General features: G+C 35.2%; 1 non-coding gene across 1 annotated transcript; it reads right to left on the bottom strand.

Moving 5' to 3' along the window:
- Nucleotides 1–1,402: 1,402 nt before the first annotated feature.
- On the bottom strand, nucleotides 1,403–1,510 carry LOC121240141. Its single transcript, XR_005935468.1, has one exon. It is a non-coding gene; the product is annotated as a small nucleolar RNA R71 (small nucleolar RNA).
- Between the last annotated feature and the right edge of the window lie 22,585 nt (nucleotides 1,511–24,095).

The raw sequence follows: 24,095 nt of genomic DNA, 5'->3' as shown, positions 1-24,095 counted from the left end.
AGAAGAAAAAAATATAATTTTTATTTTTTTAGTTCTTTTACGAAGAATTAAATCTTGAGTAAAATTTAGAGTAAAAATTGATTGATGAAAATATTTTAACTGTATTTTAATTCATAGATTAAGTTTTATTATTTAAGATTTTAGAATTGAATTCTCTATTTGTTTTAAATTTTTATAAGTTTGAGACAATAATATTAAATATTTTTATGGTTTGATTTCGTTGAGGTATATAATTATGAATATATCATTGTGACTTAAACAATTATTTTTCATGTCATTGATTTGATCTTTTGCTACACTATTGTTTGTGAACATAGTGTCATCTTCAGATCTGATATTCATTTTTATATATGAAAAATGTGGTTTGTAAAGAGAGAATAGATTGTAGAATTAAATTTGAGAAATGAGATAAAAATAATGTTGTATCTTCTAATTAGGAATTTGGTGCTATAATTCTTAATTGTGTATATAGTTTGGATTGAAAAAGTCAGAGTATTGGATTTGATTGATGGAAACCTAAAGCTTTATTTGCCTGTTTATACATGGCCTAATCTCATTTTAATTGCGCGCTTTAAGTAGAATTTTCATATTCTTGTCATATTATTATTTAATTTTTTTCTTTAAACTTGCATCTTGTAGTGTTTCATTTGACTCCATGTGGATTGACACCCTAAACTATTGACTCCATGTGGATTGGCACCCTAAACTACATTATACCACTGCGTAATCGTTTGAACATAATCAAATTTTGGCGTTGTTGTCAGGGAGTACGATGCAAGAATCGATACAAGGCATAATTTACTCTAATAGCATGTAAAGGCAGTAACTTCGTTCCCTCTTTTAGCTTGCTGCATTTTTTTTCTTTTGTTTTTCATAGTATTTTTTTTTTAGTTTTTAGTTTTTTTAACCTTGCATGCACAAATATAGAGATGCCTTGTGTAGGTTTGCTCGTAGGCTTGTGCTAGAGTTAGAATCAATTTATTTTCATCCTTTTATTTGACAATCCATCTAGTCCAGAAAAAAATGAGTGAACACGAAGATTAACCTACTAGAACTCTTCAAGATTACCTCTACCCTACATGCACAGCCACACCATCATGCATCATGGTTCCAACCAACACTCGCCAACTTGATTTTAAACCAAGGATGATACAGTTACTTCGCACCTTTCATGATTTAGAGAATGTAAATCATTATTTGCATATTTGGGAGTTTGAGGAAGTAATTGCGACTTTCCTTAGTCATAATGTCACAGATGATGTTGTGAGACTTAAGTTCCTTCCCTTCTCTTTGAAGGATAGAGCAAAGAGCTAGTTGTACTCACTAAGACCACGATGAATAGGATTGTGGAATGAGATGACACAGGTCTTCTTTAATAAATACTTTTCCAATATAAGACCAATGCATTGAAGAAGCAGATCTCCACCTTTGCACAAAAAGATAGTGAGACTTTGTATCAAACTTGGGAGAGGTTTAAGGAGTTCTTAAGTATGTGTACACACTATAGGTATGAGAACTGACGCTTAGTTAGTTATTTCTATGAGGGACTTATACCTAGAGAGCGTCAATTCATAGAGATGATGTATAATTGTGAGTTTTGGCAGAAAAATCTAGACGAGAACATAGAATATTTCAATAAGCTTGCTGAAAAAGCTCACACTTGGACTGGACCTAGTACTACTGAGAGTACAAATAGGTCACAACCTGCTGGAAATCTAAATAGTGGTGGTATTTACCATCTTAGAGAAGAAGATATAACCTAAAAGTTAAGGTGGAAATGTTTACAAGGGAGTTAAAGGTGTTAAAAACTAAGGATTTAAAACCAACACACATGGCTACTCATGTAGGGTCTTATGGAACGTGTTTTGTGTGTGGTGGGGTAGATCACCTACCTTAAGAGTGTCCCACATTTGCTAAAATGAGGGAAATGTATGAAGAAAAACGTAATGCGTTAAGTATGTACAATAAGCCTTTTACACATTTTTCCGATACCTACAATCAGGGGTGGCGTAATCACCCCAATTTTAGCTGGAAATCTGAAAACCAGCAACTTGCATAGTAACCTAGAGCTTACCTTACACTGTATCATGTATCTTCTTCTTCTAGGAACCCCTTAGAAGATACTTTACATACTTTTATTGAGGCACGGGGTGGGCAGCAGGGCCCCACCCCTGCTACCCCGCCCCGGTTCCGCTCCGCCCCCGTGTGGTGGGGCAGAGTACCCCATTCGTCAGATGCGGGGGGCGGGGGTGGGCTAGGGGCGACCCCCACCTCGTAAATCCCCTACCCAACCCCGAATAATAATAAATATATATAATAATTATATATAAGTATATATAAATAACTTAAGCGTCGTTTCATGCCTGGGTTTTCTTTTATTTAATAACAAATAACAAAACGACGTTATTTTGTTAATCGAAAAACGACGTCTTTTCGTTATTTGTTTAGATCCCCCCCCTCGGGGCGAGCTTACCCTACCCAAAATCTCTGTGTGTGTGTGTGTGTCTCGCTTGCCGCTAAGGTCGCTTACCTTCTGTAATCTGCATCTCCGTCACCTTAGCTGTCACCGTCTCCGTCATCGTCACCATAGCCTTCTGTGACTCCGTCTTCATCTCCGTCACCGAAGGTAAGAAACCCTAAATCTACTTTAATTTTTTGTGATTTATATTTTATGAAATGGAGATTGGAGGAATGATGGAGTTTAATCGGAGATGGATGATGAGATTTTGTGAATTGTGTGCTATGGAGACTTGATTATGCATATGGTTTGAATGATTGATGAACGATGTGTAGTTGTGTGTGAATCTGTCCGTGTGTTTTTTATTTTTTATTTTTGGTTTTTATCATGTAATGTGTGTTTCGAAATACCCTAAAATAATTTAGGAGTTTCAATCTTTGAAATCCCTAAATTAATTTAGGGTTTCGATTCACCCTAAAATAATTTAGGGGTTTCAAAAATTAAACCCTAAATTAATTTTAAAGGTATACCTGTCCTCATAATTTGACTGATTTTCTCTTTGTTATAATAAAATAACATCCTTTAAGTTCAACTTAAATCCTTCACGCTATTGATTAGTCTTATTTTCTTAGTTAGCTACAAAAATCTTGATACATCTTGTCATGGTTGTGCTATTTAGCACTTTTCAACATATTAGGACTTCTATGTTTAGGGGCGATGAACAGACTGATATATTTAAAAAAGTGAATGCATCTGTTGGAAGTTATCTTTGCATTAGTTGTCCACTTTGCCAAACCACCTATGCCTCGCCATATGGTTGAGGGCTCTAGAAGGTAAAGTTAGCGTGTGGTTGAGGTACCAACAAGACTTGATTGTTGTAAATTTTGGAATATGACTTTAGATAGAAGTGTTCAACCTGAATTAGTTGGATTGTAGTGATTTGTTTATTGTTCTACGATGTTTAATACTATATCGTTTGCACTGCAATCTACATGTCTATTGCTCGATACCTGGGTGGTGGGTTTGTTGTTGTAGTTTTCGTCTATTTGTATCGTATTTTAGGTAGCTCAACGTGATCACCAGCCTGTTTGATACGTTGTTTGATTCATGGTTTTCAAACTTTCATTTGACAAATAATTAATTGTTCGGAGAGTGATTATTGTTCAAATTTAGATCTTTCACATTATTCTGGAGAAGATCAATAACTTTACCAACATAGAAAGTAAAGTTGTTTAAAAATCAATGACAACTAGAAAAGTCAAAAGAATTTTTTCATATATATCTCTTTGATTTGGTTTGATCATGATCATGTCCTAAACTCACTGACCGTATATTCGTTATCTCTTGGTAATAATATATTGAGAAATGCTTACCTCAAAGTTGACAGTATTGTGCACATATAAATAAATAAATAATATATATTTAGAAAAAAAATCTATTTATTATTTAATTTATGAATACACTCAATACACTAGTATTCATAATGATCTCCTTTTTTTTATACTCATCCAATTCGAAAGTTGTTTTATTTCTTCCATACACATTGATACTCCGTCTTGATCTCTTTTTAATTTGGATATTTCATTCTTTTATGTTTGATGTTTGATCATTGATGTTTGATCTTCCAACTTCCAATATATATGTTAATGCTTGAATGTTAATTGTTTTGCATGTTGCTATGGTTGTTATAATTTCAAATTTCTTGTTTGTTTGAGTTCATGGATATGCCAGCAGATTCTAGTGCAAACTCTCATTTCCATACCCAGGGTATCCCTACCCCTACTCTTACTTCTACTCCTATCCCTACCATTGGCCCAACACGTACTCCTACAGAACCTTGCCCAGCCTCAAGCCCAGTAAGAAACCTGCTTCCATAGTTTGTGCTCATTTTACCAAATTAAAGGGTGATGACCCCAATAACTTCCAAGCAAAGTGTAACCATTGTGAAAAAATTTATAGATATCACTATAGAAAACATGGTACCTCACAATTAAAGGTGCACTTAGAATAACAATGTAAAAAAAATCCAATATTAAGATCATTAGAAGAGAAGAGCCAATTTAGGCAAGAAATTGGACTTCAAAAACTGGCGGATGAGACTAGTAGAGGTACAACTTTGAGAAGGTATACTAAGTATGATCCCGATAAGTGTAGAAGACACCTAATTCGTATAGTCATCATAGACGAGCTATATTTTCAAGTTGTTGATGTGAAAGGGTTCCAAGAGTATTCTCGCTACTTGGAACTAAAGTTTAATATTTGAAATGAGAGCACGCCTGGCAACAAGAGACTCACCTGTCACGGGGTATACCACTCCATCATCATCACTAGTATCAACCAACTAGGGCATCTCATCACTATCATCCTCACTCTCAGTCATCACCTCCCCATTGTCACGCATAATCATCACCCTCCTATTTGGACATTGAGAAACAATGTGCCATGAACCCAAACACTTAAAAAAGTTAATATCTCTATTCTGTGAAGGTTGGGATTCTACCTTGGGTTTGTTGCTAGTTCCCTCATCTTTTCCCTTAGGTGGTTCGGTCTTTCCCTTTGCTTCAGCTGAATCATCATATCCCACTTTGATTTCCAAGTAGTGCTAGAAACTGAAGTGTACCTTGCTGTCCCTTTTCTCTTGAATTGTCTCTCCACCTTCATAGCCATGTGTACCATGTCCTTTATCTCCACATAATGTTGCAATTCAATTACATTGGCTATGTCCCTATTCAAACCACTCAAAAAACTAGCCATGGTGGCCTCCTGGTCCTCCTCTACATTAGCCCGAATCATCGCCACCTCCATCTCCTTATGGTAATCCTCCACACTCCTAGACCCCTGTGTAAGATTTTGTAATTTCTAGTAAAGGTCTCTATAGTAATGGCTAGGTATAAATCTCCGCCTCATGAGAGCTTTCAACTCTCCCCATGTCTCTACAGGCCTCTCATAATTCCTCCTCCTATTGGTCACTAATTGATCCCATCAAATAATAGCATAATCAGTGAACTCAATTACTGCTAACTTCACTTTCTTCTCCTCAGAGTAATTATGGCAATCAAACACCAACTCTATTTTTTTTCTCCCACTCTAGATAAATCTCAGGGTCAGCTCTACCTTGAAAAGATGGTATTTTCATTTTGATGCTTCCAAGGTCTCTATCTACACCATCCCGACCCTTAAGATTCCCCTCGAGTCGTCTTTCACTCCTAACTCTTCCATGTCGACCCGACCCAACTTCAGATGCTAAGTATTCCTCATCCTCACCATCTTCTGCATTCTCATACTCATTTTCAACTCTATACTCACGTCGCGTCCTATCTATCCCACCTTGCAGATTTCTAATCGCTGCTTCTTGATGATCCATCTTATCCCTCACTTCACCAAACACAAAATTCAACCTCTCAAACTGTTGTTGCATGGCTTGCAACACAAAGGATGAGTTATTTGCTCTCCCCCTTGGTGATGAGCTACTACGATGAGACATTATAAGGTGCTGCACAAAAGAATGTTAATGGCAAAAAAGAAAACCTCACACACTCCCTTACATGTTTACACTCGAATAATGGCACTCCACTCGTGTTTCACTCTTAATTGGCTTTTTTTCGATAATAATCTCACACTCTCTTACCTTTTATCTCATGAGTTTTCCTACTCAAGTTCTTTAAGAACTAATTGAACTCAATCAAGACAAAGCAACCTTGTTTTATCCCAACTAGTAATTAGGTCCAAGAAACAAGAACAAGAGAAACACAGAAGGAATGAAAAAAAAATGACACGTGAATCAAGAAAATTATACAAAGAAAACAGTAACTATAAAACAAGAAACCAACTAGAATAATGTATGCAGCCCCTTTGATGATAAGGCTCAACAAAAAAAAATTCGGATTTTTTTTTTTTTCTTTTCTTTTTCTTTTCTTGTCTTTTCACCAACTAATTTGATCACAATCAAGAATAAGCAATTGAGAAAACCCTAACAATAACTCAAAAACCCTAAGACAAGTGATATGCGACAGCCCCTAGAACAAGAGATTTCAGTCAACACAAACTCTAGAACAATGAAATTCAGCAACCCTAACAATAGTGAAGAAATCCAGCAGCCACCTCTATTTCTTTTTTTTGTAATCAATCCTAGAACAATTAAGGCCTAAAATTAAATATGCAAGAAATAAAAAATAGAATCAGACCTGATTAGAAACCTGGGCCAAGAAGATCAATGAAGCAATGCATGGATTGGTGCAATCCACTTGGGATGAAGCTAGCAAGAGCCCAACACTCAAGATGGGCTTGAAAGATGGAGAACTAGTTTTGATCCACTTGATCCAAGCTGTGTAAGACATGACTTAGAGATCGAGCCTATTGTTATTGGAGGATTCCAATTTGGTTAAATGATTTATTTTATTAGTTTAGTATAAGTGGGTTTGAAGATGATTGGCCTACACGTCTTATTTTTAATGAACTAGGGTTTTTGGGAAGGTCTTGTATTTTGGCCAAAGGCTTATTTGAAAAGTTACTTTTTAGGAACTAGGGTTTCAAGAGGTATTGTAGCCGCACGTACTGTAGCCACGACACTGTTCATCCATGGGCATTTTGGGTGAAAGGGGCTTTATTTTGACTAGGATTTTAATTAAGTTTAGTTTAAATACTCTTTGAAGCCTCATTTGAAGCCTTAGACAATATTGAATTTTATTTGTGAGTTGAGTTTATTCATCTTGTTCTTGATTGAACTCTTGAACTTATCAAAGGTAAATCACAACCTTTGTGGCGTTCCTCCTTTGTAATCTAGGTTCTTGAGACGGGTTCTTCAACGGGTCTAGATTTTGATATAATCTAGGTTCTTGAAACGAGATCTCATCGGGTCTAGGTTCTCTATCCATTGACTTGATTTTGACTTTCTTGGAGAGTTTTCAAATTGATTGTGGGTTCAAGGGATTTCATTTCCGTAAGTTCATATCATTTGAATCATTTAACCAAATTGGAAGCCTCTAATAACAATAGGCCCGATCTCTAAGTCATGTCTTCCACAGCTTGGATCAAGTAGATCAAAACTAGTTCTCGTTCTTTCAAGCTCATCTTGAGTGTTGGGCACTTGCTAGTTTCATCCCAAGTGGATTGTACCAATCCGTGCATTGTTTCATGGATCTTCTTGGCCCTTGATCTTGTAATTGGCCCATCTGGAACTTGCAAATGATCTTTAAGAGTAGGCCCACCTTGGTTCCCATCACAAAGTATGTAAACAAATATTTTTCATCTGAAAAAGAAAAGTTGAGGGGTGAATTGGCGGGTCAATTTGTTTGCCTCACCACTGATACTTGGACATCAGACCAAAATTTTAATTATATGTCTTTAACTGTGCATTTTGTTGATTGTCATTGGATATTGCATAAGAAAATTATAAAATTTTCTCAAATCATCGATCGCAAGGGTGAGACAATTAGGAAGGCTTTGGAGGCCGCAATAAAGGAATGGGGTTGACTTGAGTTGTTACAGTCACAGTTGATATTGCATCGTCTAACGATGTCGCATTGGAACATCTAAAGATCTATCTTAGAGAGGCAAATAAGATAATCTTGGGTGGTGAGTGTTTGCATGTGAGATATGCATCACATATTCTGAATCTTATTGTCACAAATGGTTTGAGAGATCTTCATGACTCGATTGCCCTAGTCATGACTACTGTGAGATGGGTGAGATCTTTTCCTTCGAGGTTGGAGAAATTCAAGATTGCAATGAGGTTTGCAGGCCTAACATCCAAGAAGGGCCTTTGAACTGATATGCCTACAAGATGGAACTCAACATTTTTTATGTTGGAGGTGGCTCAAGAATATAAGCTAGCATTTGCATTATTGGGTAATGAAAACATCTAATATGTTAAATATTTTGATGATCACGGGAGATTGGGAAACTCGTAGATAATGATTGAAAAATTGTATATATTTTTGTAGAGTTTTTAAGGCTTTTTTACGAGGTCACCACGACGATATCTAAAATTTTGTACCCTACATCCCATCAATTTTGTCAGCAAATATGTAGGGTAAAAGAAGAATTAGATGACATGGTCGTGAGTGGTTACATTAGGCTGCGAGAGATGGCATTGGTTATGAGGTCAAAGTACGACAAGTATTGGGGAGATTTTACTAGGGCTAATATTTTGTTATATGTAGTTGTCATCCTTAACCCAAAGGTTTAAGTTGGATGGCATGATATTTGGATTGGGCTTTACGTACGGGCAAGCATGGGCGGAGCTTATTGCAGCAAGGGTTCGGGAAACCCTTAGTAGATTATTTGATGAGTTTACCGTCCTGCAAAGTGGTAATATTGCGGCACCTACACCTACCCCCCACAGGTTCCAGAAGTCGAGGTTGGGAAAAGATGTAGATTGGATTGAGGTCAGAGGTTTGAGCAGGCCCCATTCATCCGGAGTTTTGTAGAGGCTCAGTTAGAGATAGATAGATACTTAACAGTGAAGCTTCTACCACTTTCATGAGATTTCGATATATTAAGTTGATAGAAAGTGAATGCCATGAAGTACCCCATGCTTGGAGAGATAGCCCACAGTCTTTTGGCCATCCCTGTTAGCACCGTAACCTCAGAGTCGGCCTTTAGCACCGAATGACATGTATTAGATTCATTTGGGAGTTCATTAGCTCCTACCACTGTGGAGATTTTGATTTGCACGCAGAATTGGATTAATGAAATTCCAATTCATGTTTCGGATGTTATTAAGTATGAGGAGGATGACGTCGAGGATGAGGGTGGTGATCAGTTTGGATCTGATATTTATTTTAATTTCATTTTCTAATTTCTTATTAATTAATTTATTTTCATTTAATTGATATTCATTAATTTCATTTCAAATTTAATTTTTATAGTGATATATATGAGACAGCGTCTACGGCTACCTCCGATGCAGTATGATTTTGTATTGGACTCATAATTGCCATGGTTTACACAATTTGTCCCTTTTTTTTTTTTTTTTGAGAGAAATGCTTTGGGTCTCGAATTCAGGACCCAAAAAGTGTCTTGAATGACCCTTTTTTTTTTTTTTTACTTAGTGATTAAAAAAGTGTTTTTAATGATGTTGTAAATTTGTTCTTTACTTAGTGATTAAAAAAGTGTTTTTAATGATGTTGTGAATTTTTTTATTTTTTTGAAAATGTTTATGATGATTAAAAAAAAATACATGAAAAAAAAGAAAAGAAAAATAAAAAAGTGAAATGCACTATTCAGTAGCCTAATTCGGGCCACTTTTTCGGTGGCTCTAGCAGAACTCTTTGTTTTTTATATTTATAATTTTATATCATATTTTAGTACCTAATTATTTTGCTTGTATGTTTTTTAGATTTTATATTCTCAATATACATATGCCGAATCCTAATGACCAATCTATGCTCATCTGCCTCATCTTCATCTCAAATTCCAATGGCCTAATCCCAATCTCATCTTGGTTAGTACTTTTAATATTTTGTATTTTAATTTTTTAAATTTTTAAATTTTTGTTTCATTTTATAACTTTATGATTCTAATTTGTTTTATTTTTAACTTATTAATATTTCAGATTTTATAACTTATTAACTTTTATGATCTTGATTTTCAGTCTCATAGCAGTCGACGCAACTCACCACTCAGAGAACTGACCGCCACAGCGCCACCCCAAATTGATCAAATTGAAAAGTTATGATTTTGTTAATTTACAATTAAGTGTAATGTTATTACAATAGTTAATAGTACAATTTGTAATATTTAATATTTTTAGAGGAGTTTGTAATATTGTAATAGTTTATTAGTTCTCTTAATTTGTATAATTGTGATGATTATTACTTAATTAGTTAATAGTAGGGGTGGGCAGCGCCGCCCCGGCATGGGCAGGCGGGCTAACCCGCTCCGCCCATGCTGGGGCGGGGTCCCCCGCCCCGCATAGAGAGGGTATAGCGGGGGCGGGGGCGGGATGACCCCAGCGGGGCCCCGCCCCGCCCCGCCCCCGCCCCACATTAAAAAAAATTATTTATATATATTAAATAAATATATTGTATATAGATATACACAATTTATAAAAGACTTAAAATTATATTCAAGTCATTGGATTGTTTTGGCCTCCTAGGCCAATCTTTATATAGGAGGCCAAGGCAATACAATAGTCATCCTTAAGCAATGTGGGACTTACTACTAAGTCCCACATTGCTTAAGGATGACTATTGTATTGCCTTGGCCTCCTATATAAAGATTGGCCTAGGAGGCCAAATCAATCCAAAATCTAACTCTAATGAGTTTAAATTTTTTTATATTTATAAATTTTAATTTATTATTTAAAATATATTATAATTTTGGTCTAAAAAAATATTTTTAGACCAAATTTTTTTTTTTTTTAACATAATGGCGGGGGGCTGGGCGGATGAGGGTTTTTCCCCCGCCCCCCGGCACCGGGGCGGGGGACCTCGCCCCCGCCTCCCGGGGGAGGAGGGCGTGGGGAAAATCCCCAACCCCTCATGGTGCGGGGCGGGGTGCGGGGAAGGGCACCCCCCGCCCCGCACCATGCGGGTAGCAGGCCTAGTTAATAGTTGAAACTTAGTATATAGTTAATAGTTCTATATATAGAAATATCTATTTCGAATTTTTAAATACATATTTTTTTTAGTTAAATTATGGGCCCAAAGTGGCGTAAAAATAGATTCTAGGCCATTTAGGGTCTAGATAGCTAAGCTAGGCCAAAGGCCCAGCAGGGGGAGGACGGATGGAGGTCCGCTCCCGCACCTCGACAAGCTGACGAGGTACCCGTCCCTGCATGGGCGGGGGTGGGGAATCATGCGGGGGCGGGGGGCAGGGAAGGGGTGGCCCTGTCCCTTAGGGGGCGGGTAGCGCCCCTAATTGAGGCACATAGTAAAACTAATCAAAAGTTCGAGTCTTTGATTATCCAGGTTGTTAAAGAAACAAAGGGATAAAGAGCCATGTATCCAAGTTGAGGAGCTCCTTGAGTGTTAATGAGCATGACAAGTTTTCTTCTCAAGCTCAACCCACACCCTAAGGTCAACATATGGCACAAGAAAATTTGAACGATGGCAATACCATTGTGACACGAAGTGGTAAATCCTTACAAATCCTAACAATTAATAAGTCAAATGATGTTAAAGAGGATCAAAGCAATAGTGGTGTTGAGCCGCCCAACAAAGTCGAGGTAATAAAGAACACAATTTAGGTATCATTTCCTCAAGTTTTAAATTTGAATATGCGAACTTTGGATCCTAACAATAAAATCATGGAGAATCTCAAGCAGGTAAAAATTGACCTCCCTCTTTTGCGTATTATTAAACAAATTCCTACTTACGTAAAAGTTCTTGAAAGTTTGTGTACAATTAAGAGGAAACACCATGTTAAGAAGATAACATTCCTGACAGAGTAAGTTAGTGCTCTAATCTAGCAACGAATTCCTGCTAATTACAAGGATCTTAGTTGTCCAATCATTGCATGTAATATTTGAAATTATGAGTTTGAGCAAGCGTTGCTAGATTTAGGAATTCGTGTAAATTTGATGTCTTATTCCATTTATTTGCAGCTAGGGTTAAGAGAAATCAAACCAACTATTGTGGTATTGCAATTGGTTGATCTTTTAGTTAAAGTACCACGGTGTGTGGTAGAGGATGTTTTGATTCAAATTGCTAAGTTATATTGTCCTGTTGATTTCTTAATCATTGACACTAGTTCTGTTGTTGACTTTAGTTCAAAAATTCCTCTAATTTTAGATAGACATTTTCTTACTACTGCTAATGCTCTTATTAATTACATAAATGGTTTAATGAAATTATCTTTTAGGAATATGACTTTCATGGTGAATATTTTCCATATTAAAAAACAGCCAAAAGAGGGTAACGAGTGCTACCAAACGTACATGATTAAACAAGGGAGTTCACACGACTCATGATTATGATCCCCTTGAATATTTCATTGTTAATCTGAGTTTGATACTATTTGTGATTCATCTAATATTATTGATATTTGTGTTATTTTTTATGAAACTCAGGATTATGGCACACGGGCTTGGCAACCAAAATTTGAGGAGTTGCCTAAGAAACGTGAAAAACAGATTCTTTCAAGTATGGAAGCACCAAGAGTTAAATTGAAACATTTGCCTAAAGGTTTAAAACATGCATTCCTTGGTCCACGTGATACTTTTTCTATTATTATCTCATCTGAATTGCCTGAATCTCAAGGTGAGCAATGACTTCAAACCTTAAATGAGCTCTAGTCAGTCATAGGTTGGAGCATTGCAGATAAGAAATGTGTTAACCCCTTATTCTGTTCTCATAAAACTAATTTAGAGGAATGAACTAGCCTTTGTAAAGACCCGCAATGCAAACTTAATCCTATCATGAAAGAAGTGGTAAAAAATAAAGTATTAAAACTGTTAGATGCAGGAATTATATATCTTATTGCTGACAGTATATGGGTCATTCCTACACAGGTTATCCCCAAGAAGTCAGGCGTTATTGTGGTAAAGAATGAATTAGGAGAGTTAGTACCTACAAAGCTTATGACAGGGTGGTGGATGTGTATTAATTACAGCAAATTGAATGCTGCCATCCGAAAAGACCATTTTCCCCTCCCTTTTATTGATCAGATCCTTGAGTGTGTAGCAGGTCACCCATTATTGTTTTTTGGATGGTTATTCTGATTACTATCAAATTGAAATTGCATTAGAAGACCAGGATAAAACCACATTCACTTGCCATTTTGGTACTTATGCTTTCCGTAGAATGTTATTTGGATTATGTAATGCCCCTGCTACTTTTCAACGCTACATGATTAGGATTTTCAATGACATGGTTGGAAATTGCATAGAAGCTTTTATGGATAATTTGATTGTTTTGGAACATCTTTTGATGCATGCTTGCTGAATTTAAAGAGAGTGTTCACCTGTTGTGATGAAAATGAACTGGCTTTGAAATGGAAAAAATGTCACTTTATGGTACCTTCGGGTATTGTCCTACGACATATTATTTCTTCCAAGAGGATAGAGCTTGATCAATTGAAGATTGAATTAATTTCAAAGCTACCTACACCTAGAAAAGTAAAGGATGTTAGATCCTTTCTTGGTCATGCGGGTTTTTATAGGAGGTTCATATATAATTTTTTCTGCCATATCTAGACCGCTATGCAACCTCCTAGCTAAACACGTCCCATTTGAGTGGACACAAGCCTATCAAAAGGCCTTTAAAATGCTAATTTACAAGTTTACTTCAGCACCTATAATGCAGTCATTTGATTGGGTTTTACCTTTTGAGATTATGTGTGATGTTAGTGATTATGCTGTAGGTGCTGTCCTTGGACAATGAATGGAAGGGAAGCCCTATATCATTTACTATGCTAGTAGAACTCTAAATAATGCTCAAATGAATTACTCAACCACTGAAAAAGAGTTGCTAGCTGTAGTTTTTGCTTTGGACAAGGTTTGCACTTACTTGATTGTTCTCCGATTACAATTTTCACAGATCATGCAGCCCTTAAGTATCTTCTCACAAAGTGACATCACCATCAAAGATAAGAAAGGAGTTGAAAATATAGTGGATGACCATCTCTCGAGGCTCACATTAGCGGAAACCACTGACCACATGCCAATTAAGGATAATTTTTCATATGAACATTTATTGTCTATTTCCTCTTTACCATAGTTTTTTTATATTGTGAATTATTTGGCTGTAGATGAGATACTACCAGATTTGAGCATGCAAGATAAGAGGAAGTTCATGGCTTAGGTAGACAATTTCTATTGGAATGAACATTTTCTTTTCAAATATTGCCCTGACCAAATTATAAGGCGTTGCATTCCTGATGAAGAAATTGCTAGCCTCTTAGAATTTTATCATACCTAAAACTTGTGGGAGCCATTTTTCAATAAAAAAAAAAAAAAAACCATGGCAAAAATTCTGCAGTGTGGATTTTATTGCCCACCTTGCTTAAGGATGCAAGCAACTATTGTCGCCCATACGAAATATGTCAAAAGTTAAGAGCTTTGTCCCGTCATAATATGATGCCCTTAAATTCGATCTTAGTGATAGAAATTTTTTATTGTTGGGGTATTAATTTCATAAGACCATTCCCTCCTTTTGGATATAATATATTATTGTGGCAGTAGATTATATATCAAAATGGGTAGAGATAGCAACTTGTAGGAGTAATGATAATAAGATAGTAATAAGATTTTTTAAAGAAAATGTGTTGTCTTAATTTGGTATACCAAGTGCTATCATTAGTGACTAGGGTACGCACTTTTGCAACTGTTCATTTGAGGCTTTGATAAAAATATAGGGTTGTTCATAAAATTTCTACTGCTTACCACCCTCAGACAGGTTGACAGGTAGAACTTGCCACTACCATTCCCCACCTGAAATAGTAGAAGTTGTTACAGGACTGTAAGAGAATGACCATGGGGTAACGTAAGAGGCTAGCTCCCCGGTTAGTCAAGGAGACCCCGAAGAGCCATAAGACCTCATTGGAGCCATCCTTAGTAGATAGGCTAGAAGCCGCCGACCAATTTATTACTAAAGTGTTGTAGCTCTTCAAGGAGTTTAGGAGAATTTTGAACAAAGCCAAGGATGAATAGGTATGGCCTTGTAAAATTATATTTTGGAAATTAACAATGGAAATGGTTGTAGAAAAAGAAATGACTCTGGGTTTTTGAGAAATAAATTTTTAATGGTCAATTGTTTTGGGAGACTTTTGAAAATGATGTCTATTTTGAAAGTACTTTAATGGAGTTTAAAACTTTGGGATGCTTACATTTCGGTACCATGTTATTACATTGTCACTAGTTTTATGTAGTAAATAATTTTTTTTCTAGTGCGATTTATTGCATACTACTAGGTCATTAGGTGCATTGCACTATAACTGTCATGAACGAAGGTATATAACCTTGAGTTACATGTCCGGACACTTTAGTCACCATCCAATCCCAAGCGGGGGTTGAGGGCGTAGAATAAAATCATGAATTTTCATAAATATTTTAATGCATAATCTTCACATAAATCATGGTTTTTCACAAAATATTTTAATGCATAACTCTCACATAAAAATGTGACTTTTCATAAATATTTTGATGCATAATTCTTTACGTAAAATTATGAATTTTCATAATTTTATCATGACTTTGGTACATAAAACGAGCTTCCAATGGAGGGCATACATGCATAATACTTTTATAAAAGACATTCATTTTACCGTATATACGTGTAAGAGTATGATCATGCTACTTACCTCGTATGGTTGATCCAATATTTGTAGCATGAAATCAATCACGTGAACTAGAAGGAGAGAGAAAACGTTAGGGATGCTGGTAGACTATAGGTGCTCTGCGTGATTTTGGGTAACCATAAACCACACTGGGGCTTGAAGAGGAATGAGATAGACATAAAGTGCATGAGGTTGAGCATATATAAGGAGTTGGTTAAGAGTTTTAATGTGAAGATGATTTGTAGAATTGTAAAAGAGTTTTATTGGGGCATAAATCCTAGTATAAGATAAGATGGAGACATGCATGACTTAGAGTTTGAGAAAGTAGACGGTTAAAGAGTTTTAACGTGAAGACGACTTGTAGAGTTGTATCCTAGTTGGAATAGGATGCCGACGAGTTTAACCATGGTCACGATTATTCAAGAAGAGAATTTAAATTTAAAAGCATGATCTAGTAGTTAATTCAATATATGATTAGCAATGATTGAGTCTATGTAGGAGACTTCAATCAGTGATGATTTTAAATTGAAATAAATTTCTAATGGCTAATCTTTAAATTCTAAAAAGAGTGTAATTCATTCAATAAATAATAAATAGGATTTAACCTAGTTATTGAGCCTAATTAAAACTCTTAATTAACCTCAATAATTTATCACTCGTGAGATTATCTAATATGGCCCATTAAATATAATTTAGACTCAATAAAAATTATCAATATTTTGACCTTAGAATTATTGGGTCGGGTCATTACATGAACTAAATTTAACATGAACTGAACGTGAAACTGAACATGAACTCTAAAAAACAGAATGATTCCGCCAACTGTTTCTTCAAGAATAGTGAACAATCAGAATGATTCTACTCAACGTAATATGTTAGAGATATTCAGACAATCATAATAATTACGTCATGAATATTGAAAATGAGATACCCTAATAATCAAAATGATTACACCAAGAGTACCTAGTAATAGCTTTAATGAAAATACTCTGACAATTAGAATAATTTCGCCACTAGCATTTTGGTAGAAGTACTCTAACAATTAGAATGATTATGTTATAAGTACCTTATGTGAATTATCAATGGAGATATTGGGACAATCATAGTAATTACGCCACGAGTATCCCAAGCATGACTAACTGAGAAAATACTATTTTTCGTGACGTACTCTGTACTCAACATATGATGCAAAATGAAATGATAGATGATGTGACATAATATAACATGACATATACGTGTGATGAATGACATGACATAACATGAAATAAATAAACATTTTTTGACATGGCATATTGTGTAACAAATACTCTTTTCGTGACATAGCATAATGTGTAACAGATAAACATTTCATGACAACATAATGTGTAATAATATATAAGCATTTTGTGACATAGCATAATATGACATATATAAAAGCATAAGAACATGAATAATTATTCTCTTACCAACACAATATCCTGACAGTAAGTTTGAGGCTAACTTATCCATACATAAAGATTCACTTAAAATAAATTGTAACATGACATAATATGAAATTTATAATAAACATAATAAACATAGATAATGGTTTCTTACTACCATACATACATAAGTATCCTGAAAGTAAGTTAGAGGTTAATTTACAATGATTGAAGGGTGACGAAAATTAAATGTGAGTAATGAGAAATGTAAGGAGACATTTCTAAAAGTTAGAAACTTCCTATTAGTATACTTAGAAAATAAAAATTACTTACTTAAAGTCAAATTACCATTTTACCCCTACTTGTGGGAAAATTACTATTTTACTCCAAATTTAAGGGTTGTCATAAATCCAAATATATAATAAATTAAAATTAAAACACAACATAAGTATGTGAACCAAGCATAGGCCGAAACATGAAAAGTGCAATAACCCTTGCTCTTTGCTACAATTCTTTCAAACCCTATCTTTCATGCTAAAACCGAAATATGCAACATACAAAATCACATCTTATGCTTCAATAACATGCTGGAACAAACACCAAAAATTATATAATAAAATTCATAACTTCCTTTATACCAAAACGTCAAGTTTTTGAACCTTAAGGAACAACCCTTGATGTTCATGGTCTATCCATTTTCAAATCAACTCTAAGAACTCCAAAAGTTCATAAACATACTCTAAATATGTTCATAAAACAATCCTAAGGACTATCATGCTTTAAACAAATAAACCAAAACCACAAAAGTCACAAACTAACATTCAACACAATCGGTTTGTACCTATACCCCAAATCTGAGTACTATATGTTTTGGTTTTTTTATCAAAGATCCAAAATTTTCATGAAGTAAATAATCAAGAAAGAACATCATATGTTTCATATTCAAATCCTCAAACAAATCTAAGCACCAAACCTAAGATCACATGGCAAAAATTGCATAGAAACAGAAGTCCATCTGTAAGCCTCAAGTATAAGACCTAACCAAACCTTTGCATGCAAAAAAAATTCATATCCTCAAAATAAACATCATAAATATTTAAAATAATATTCTAATGAATAGATCAAAGTCCTGAGAGTGACATATGTTAATATCACATTCATAGGAGTATGCTTTCATAACAAAAGACCTAAGTTTTTTCAAAACAGAAATTATTTTCATACTCCTAGTTTCTAACTTTCTAGATAAATGCAAAACTCCTATAAAAGACTTTTAACATGCAACGAATCTTCATCAAAATGGCATAGTAACATGTTAACTACAAACCATAAAAATATCAGACCAAGATCTTTCCAAGAACATTATAAAAAAAAATCAAAGAATCACACACTGGCCGGTTTATTGCCTAGTATGACCTTTGCATCCTTACATAGACTTTTTGCCAATCAAAATCTCATGGCAGCCTGGGTCACAACTAGAAGGGGTTTCCGACAACACGTGGCAGTGTAGGGTTGCTAAACAAGAGAAAGACAGAGATACATAAGGGGCTGAGAGAGGCATTGGGGTTTGGGTGTCAAGTGCTCGGCACAAGGGAAAGGAACTGGCAATGGTTGTTGTTGAAGGCGGCTAAAGCTCGGTGGTGCATGGCGAAAGCAGCAGCTGAGGCTAGGGTTTCAAACCTAAGACATGCTTCAAGTTTCGAGTTAGAGAGAGACAGATTGAGGGACGACTAGAGGGGGAGATGAAGGGAGAAGAGTCACTTGTGATGTGTGGTACTGGAGTGTTGAGGATCGCGACGGCAGTGGGTTGTGAAGGAAACTTGAGGGGTGGAAAGAAGAGATTGGGAGGGAGAAAGGAGAGAAATCTAAATCGATGAGAGAGAGAGAGAGACAGACAGAGAGAGAGTTTACCGACATGAATCTGTTATGATCCCACATCAACTAAGTATGAGATTGGTTGGTAGTTTATAAGCCCCTAGGTACCTTTCCTTTGTAAGCCAATTTTCAATGGTGAGTTCTACCTAATGGGTTCATAACAAATGATATCAGAGCCACTCCATGTATGCAATCCATGTTGGCACGGTTGCATTTTGTGCCGTGGGGAGTGATGCCAACATGACAATGTTTGTTCAGGGCTAGGAAAGAACTAGGGCACAACCAGCCCGTGTGAGCGCTGGGACCATCGTGGACGTCAGTTGCGGAGCGTGGTGGTTGTTACGATCTCATATCGACTAAGTATGAGATTGATTGGTAGTTTCTAAGCCCATAGGCACCCTTCCTTGTAAGCCGGTTTTCAAGAGTAAGTTCTACCTAGTGGGTTCATAATAGAATCGGTGCTGGAGGTGTTGGAAGAGCACGACAGCAACGATGGCTGGCGAGGTGTGCTGGAGGGTCATGGGCTTGGGGGAGAACAACATAGGGGAGGGGAAAAGAAAGAGAGAGGAAAGAGAAGAGAAATTAGGGCTTTGGGGCAATTAATCTAAGCCCTACATTTTGGGGTCCCTAATTTAAATCCAATGGTGAAAATAAAACATTTAGAAATATGAGAGAAAGACATAATGCAAATGGAAAAGAAAGGGAAATAGACTAAATGTAAAAATACAACTTTTTATCCTCCATACAAAAATAATATTTTTCATCATAAAATAAAATGATAAGTTGTAATAAATATTTCATAAGAGAAATAAAATCATCTAAATAAGTAAAGTTTTAGACTTAAAATGAAATAATGAATATTAAATAATCTTTCTAAAGAAATAAAATCATTTAAATAAAATGAATTTGAAAAGCTATATTATTTTTCGGGCTCCAAATTTAAAGAGGCTTATTTTCAAAATTAGGTTTTATCTAATAATACTAAAAATACCAAATTTAAAATAAACTTGTGCTTATAAAATATTTAGAAGATTTTAAAATACTTGGCATAATTTAAAAATCATTTGCTAAATTTAAAAACAAAGATTTGAGATTTAAAACGTACAAGCGAGACTAGTGACCTATCGAGAGGAAAATGAGTGGTTGGTCACAAGAGTTCTTACCGATCTTGGTACCCTTGATAAAATATGGATAAGATTTGTATTAATAAAAAAGATTTGGGAAAAAAAATCAAAAGAATTACAAGAGTGAATAACCTAAACTTGCTTATAAAATTTTTGAGAAGGCACAAAAGATAATTAAGAAATGATAATTTAGCAAATTGATTATTTGTCATTTTAGGGTATGCAAGTTATATATACTCTTTTTGAAAGAAGTGGATAAATATGAGAATCATATGAAAAAATTAATTTTTAATGGTATATATTTTTTTAAAATAATAGTGCACAAGATTTACACATTCTAAAATTATATTTAACATTACTCTATGAGTCTTGCGAGCTATCAAGCTACTCTACCCCTGATGAAGAAAAAATTTAGAAACAAATGGACAAAGAAGGGTTGAGTACTGCCCTATACCATATAGGTAAAATAGAATAGCCTATACTGTAGAGAATGGTAAATGGGCCCCTCCATGATTAATGATCATATAAATGAATATAGAAAATGAAGAGATATTTTAATCCTTACCAACTTAATCTTGTTGTCCCGAGTAACAAACATGCATGAACCATTTTACAAAGTATGTGTCCTGATAGTCCAAAGTATCGATAGTTAGCTCTCGGCCTTCTGTTTGAAAAACACTGTCGATAAAGACGTCTAGGTGCACTATTATGTAGTGGGGATTTTAGAAGAAAATGAAATATTAGAAGCTCTAAAACATATTCCCAGCAATAAAGCTCTAGGGCCAGATGGAATGACAACTCTTTTCTATAAGCATTATTGGAGTATTGTTAAGAAAGAAGTCATACTGGCAGTTCAGAATTTCTTTAGTAGTGGGCAGCTTCTCAAGCAAATTAACCATACCAACATTACTCTTATCCCAAAGACAACTAGTCTAAATAGTCCAAGCCAATATTGCCCTATCAGTCTCACAAATGTCAGCTACAAGATTATAAACAAAATCATGGCCAATCGTCTTGAATCCTACTCCCAAAAATCATCTCTCCTCTCCAGACAACCTTTGTTCCAGGAAGAAATATTAAAGAAAATACTATCATAGCTCATAAGCTCTTTCACCATCTCAAAAAGAAAACAAGAAAAAAGGTTTGATGGCAATAAAGTTTGACATGGAAAAGGCTTTTGATCAAGTGGAGTGGGATTTTCTCTTTATAGTGATGCAAAATCTCGGATTCAATCATAAATGGATAAATCTAATAAAGGAGTGTATTACAAAAGTGTCATTCTCTATTCTTACCAATGGTTCACCAAGAGACTTCTTCAAATCTCAGAGAGGTATTAGGCAATGTGACCCATTATCACATTTTCTTTTTTATACTGGTCACAGAAGGTCTTTCAAGGATATTATTAAAAGTTGAAGCCCAACAGAAGCTGGAAGGGATTCAAATTAGCAGAAACAATCCAACAATCTCACACTTATTATTTGCTGATGACACTATTATTTTTGCAAAGGCTATGGAAAAAAATGCTTAAAACACTTCAAAGTGTCTTGCAAAATATCAAATTGGTTAGGACAAAAAATCATTTTGAGCAAATCTTCAATGTTTATCACCAGAAACACTAGCCAGGCAACACGAATGTCTATTTCTCAGCGGTTGCCCTACAAAGAAACATCAACTAGAATAAAATATTTGGGATTACATACTTCTTTCGGTAGAAGCAAAAATGAAAATTGCAGTGATATATTGAGCAAAGTGGGAAAAAAATTGGAAGACTGGAAGTCAAAGCTACTAGCCCAGGTAGGCAGAACCATGTTAATAAAATTTGTGGTAAGTACGATACCAACATATCATATGAACACTTTCTAAATACCAAAATCAGTCTGTAAAACTCTAGATATAGCTTTCAAAAATTTTTGGTGGGGATTCTCGAAAGACAAAACTCATAATTTGACACTAAAGTCCTGGAAATCTATTTGTCAACCGAAGAAAGAAGGCAGCCTTGTTATCAGATTGATGGAAAAGATGAATCAAGCTATGCTAGGAAAAGCAGGATGGGAATTAAGCGGACCTGGAAATGGCTTGTGGCACTAAATTCTAATTGCTAAGTATTTGAAGAATACAACATTTTGAGAAGCTTCGCAGAAAGCGCCAAATGCATCCATATGGAAAGGAATACTTAAAACAAAAGATTTGCTCAAAAAATGTTGATGTTTCCAAATTTATAATGGAGAATCAGTAAATATCTAGTTGGATCCATGGATTCCTTCTCTGATCAATTTCAAACCACAACCAATCCAAGGTATGGATCTACAACATCCAACTATTACAGTTTCTGATCTCATACAAATAAACCCTCAGATTTGGGATGTGCCAAAAATGCGAGATCTTTTTTATTAGGAAAGCATATCAGAAATACAAGAAATTCCACTACCAATATGAACAAATGAGCAGGACAAAGTGGTTTGGACTTTAAGCCACAATGGGAAATATTTAGTTAAATCTGCGAATCATGCAACAATGCTAGATCAAGTTTCAACTCAGCAAAACCCCTCAATAGCACTTTTCAAGCCAATATGGAGCCTTAAAATCCATGATAGTCATAAATTACTGATTGGGAAACTTCTTTGGAATATTCTACCTACTAGAACAAGACTTGGTGAAATCATCTCCTACCAAGAAACAAAAGAATGTGTATTTTGTAACCATGAGAAAAATAACTCTAATGCACCTTTTTGTTGATTGCCCAATCAACAAAATTCTATGGTAACAGAGCAGTTGGCCTTTAAACCTTGTAAATTTGCCAATTGTTTCTATATCAGACTGGATTCAAATGGTTATCTATTCGGGAAAAGAGCTGGGAATTCAAAAAGAGGAAAATGTACCACTTTCAACTATTTGCAGTCATAATGATAGATTTTATTTAGAGGAAAAGAAATGATATCATTCATAATCACACTTCTTTTTCAATTGAGGAGACAAATATTCAGATCAAGCACATCTATGAAGACTATAAAGAAGCGTGGAAGGGAAAAATTGATCAACAAAGCAAAGAAGATAAATGGTATCCGCCTCTACCAAACTATCAAAGTTTCTCTTTCGATATAGCAGTACGTGATCAATTTTCAGTAGTCTCAGCAATTCAAAGAAATTATAGTGGAGATATTCTAGGCATAATAATAGAAAATGTACAAACCACTATCCTTTTAATTGCAGAAGCACAAGCAGCACTGTTTGCGTCCAATATGGCTTTATCTCAAAGTCTTGCTATAGTAGAAGAAGATTCCCAATCAGTGATCACATCCACGGAAAGCCCAGATACCTCTACATTCTGAAAAATTTCAACTATTATTGAGGACATTTAGCACATAGCCAATCTCCATCAAGACTGAAAATTTACTAAAATACATCGATCTCAAAATCGATTTGCGCACTCAATTGCACAATAGGCAGCTACCAATCATATTTTTGGAAGCCTACCTTTAGATAAAATTCCTAGATATTTTTTGTATATTGATAGTGGAAAAGATCCTCCTTAAACTTTGTATCTTTCTTTAATCTATAATATGTTTGATTATCTTTGTATGCTTAATATTTTTTAAATGTATTAAAATGTACGAGATTTGTGTTCAGTTTATATATATATATATATATATATAGATATATATATCATAATGTGCTGGATTTAGCATTATTCAAAAGGATAAAATGACAAACTTTCGTTTCTTTTTTGTTTCTACTTCAAGAGTGCCTGGATCTCCCTTGCCAAGGGTTCCGCTCGCCTATAAACTTTCCTCAAGAACAAACGAGACAGCTAATTAATGTCCAGAAGTACAACGATGTAGCCAACTATATATATATATATACAACGGGAAGAGGGGGGGTCGAACCATGTTCTCCGTTTTGGAGATATGGATCTTGCCATAGGCCGTTGGCTACATATATATACACTAGTAAAGGGCAAACACGTTCATTGCACGTGTGCCCAATTGCATAATATAAAAAATATTTTTAAAAATAAGAACTTTT

The sequence above is a fragment of the Juglans microcarpa x Juglans regia genome, chromosome 7D (assembly GCF_004785595.1).
Source record: "Juglans microcarpa x Juglans regia isolate MS1-56 chromosome 7D, Jm3101_v1.0, whole genome shotgun sequence".
NCBI classification, from domain to species: domain Eukaryota; kingdom Viridiplantae; phylum Streptophyta; class Magnoliopsida; order Fagales; family Juglandaceae; genus Juglans; species Juglans microcarpa x Juglans regia.
Note: the sequence above shows the minus strand (reverse complement) of the source record. Positions and strands in the feature narration are given on the sequence as shown.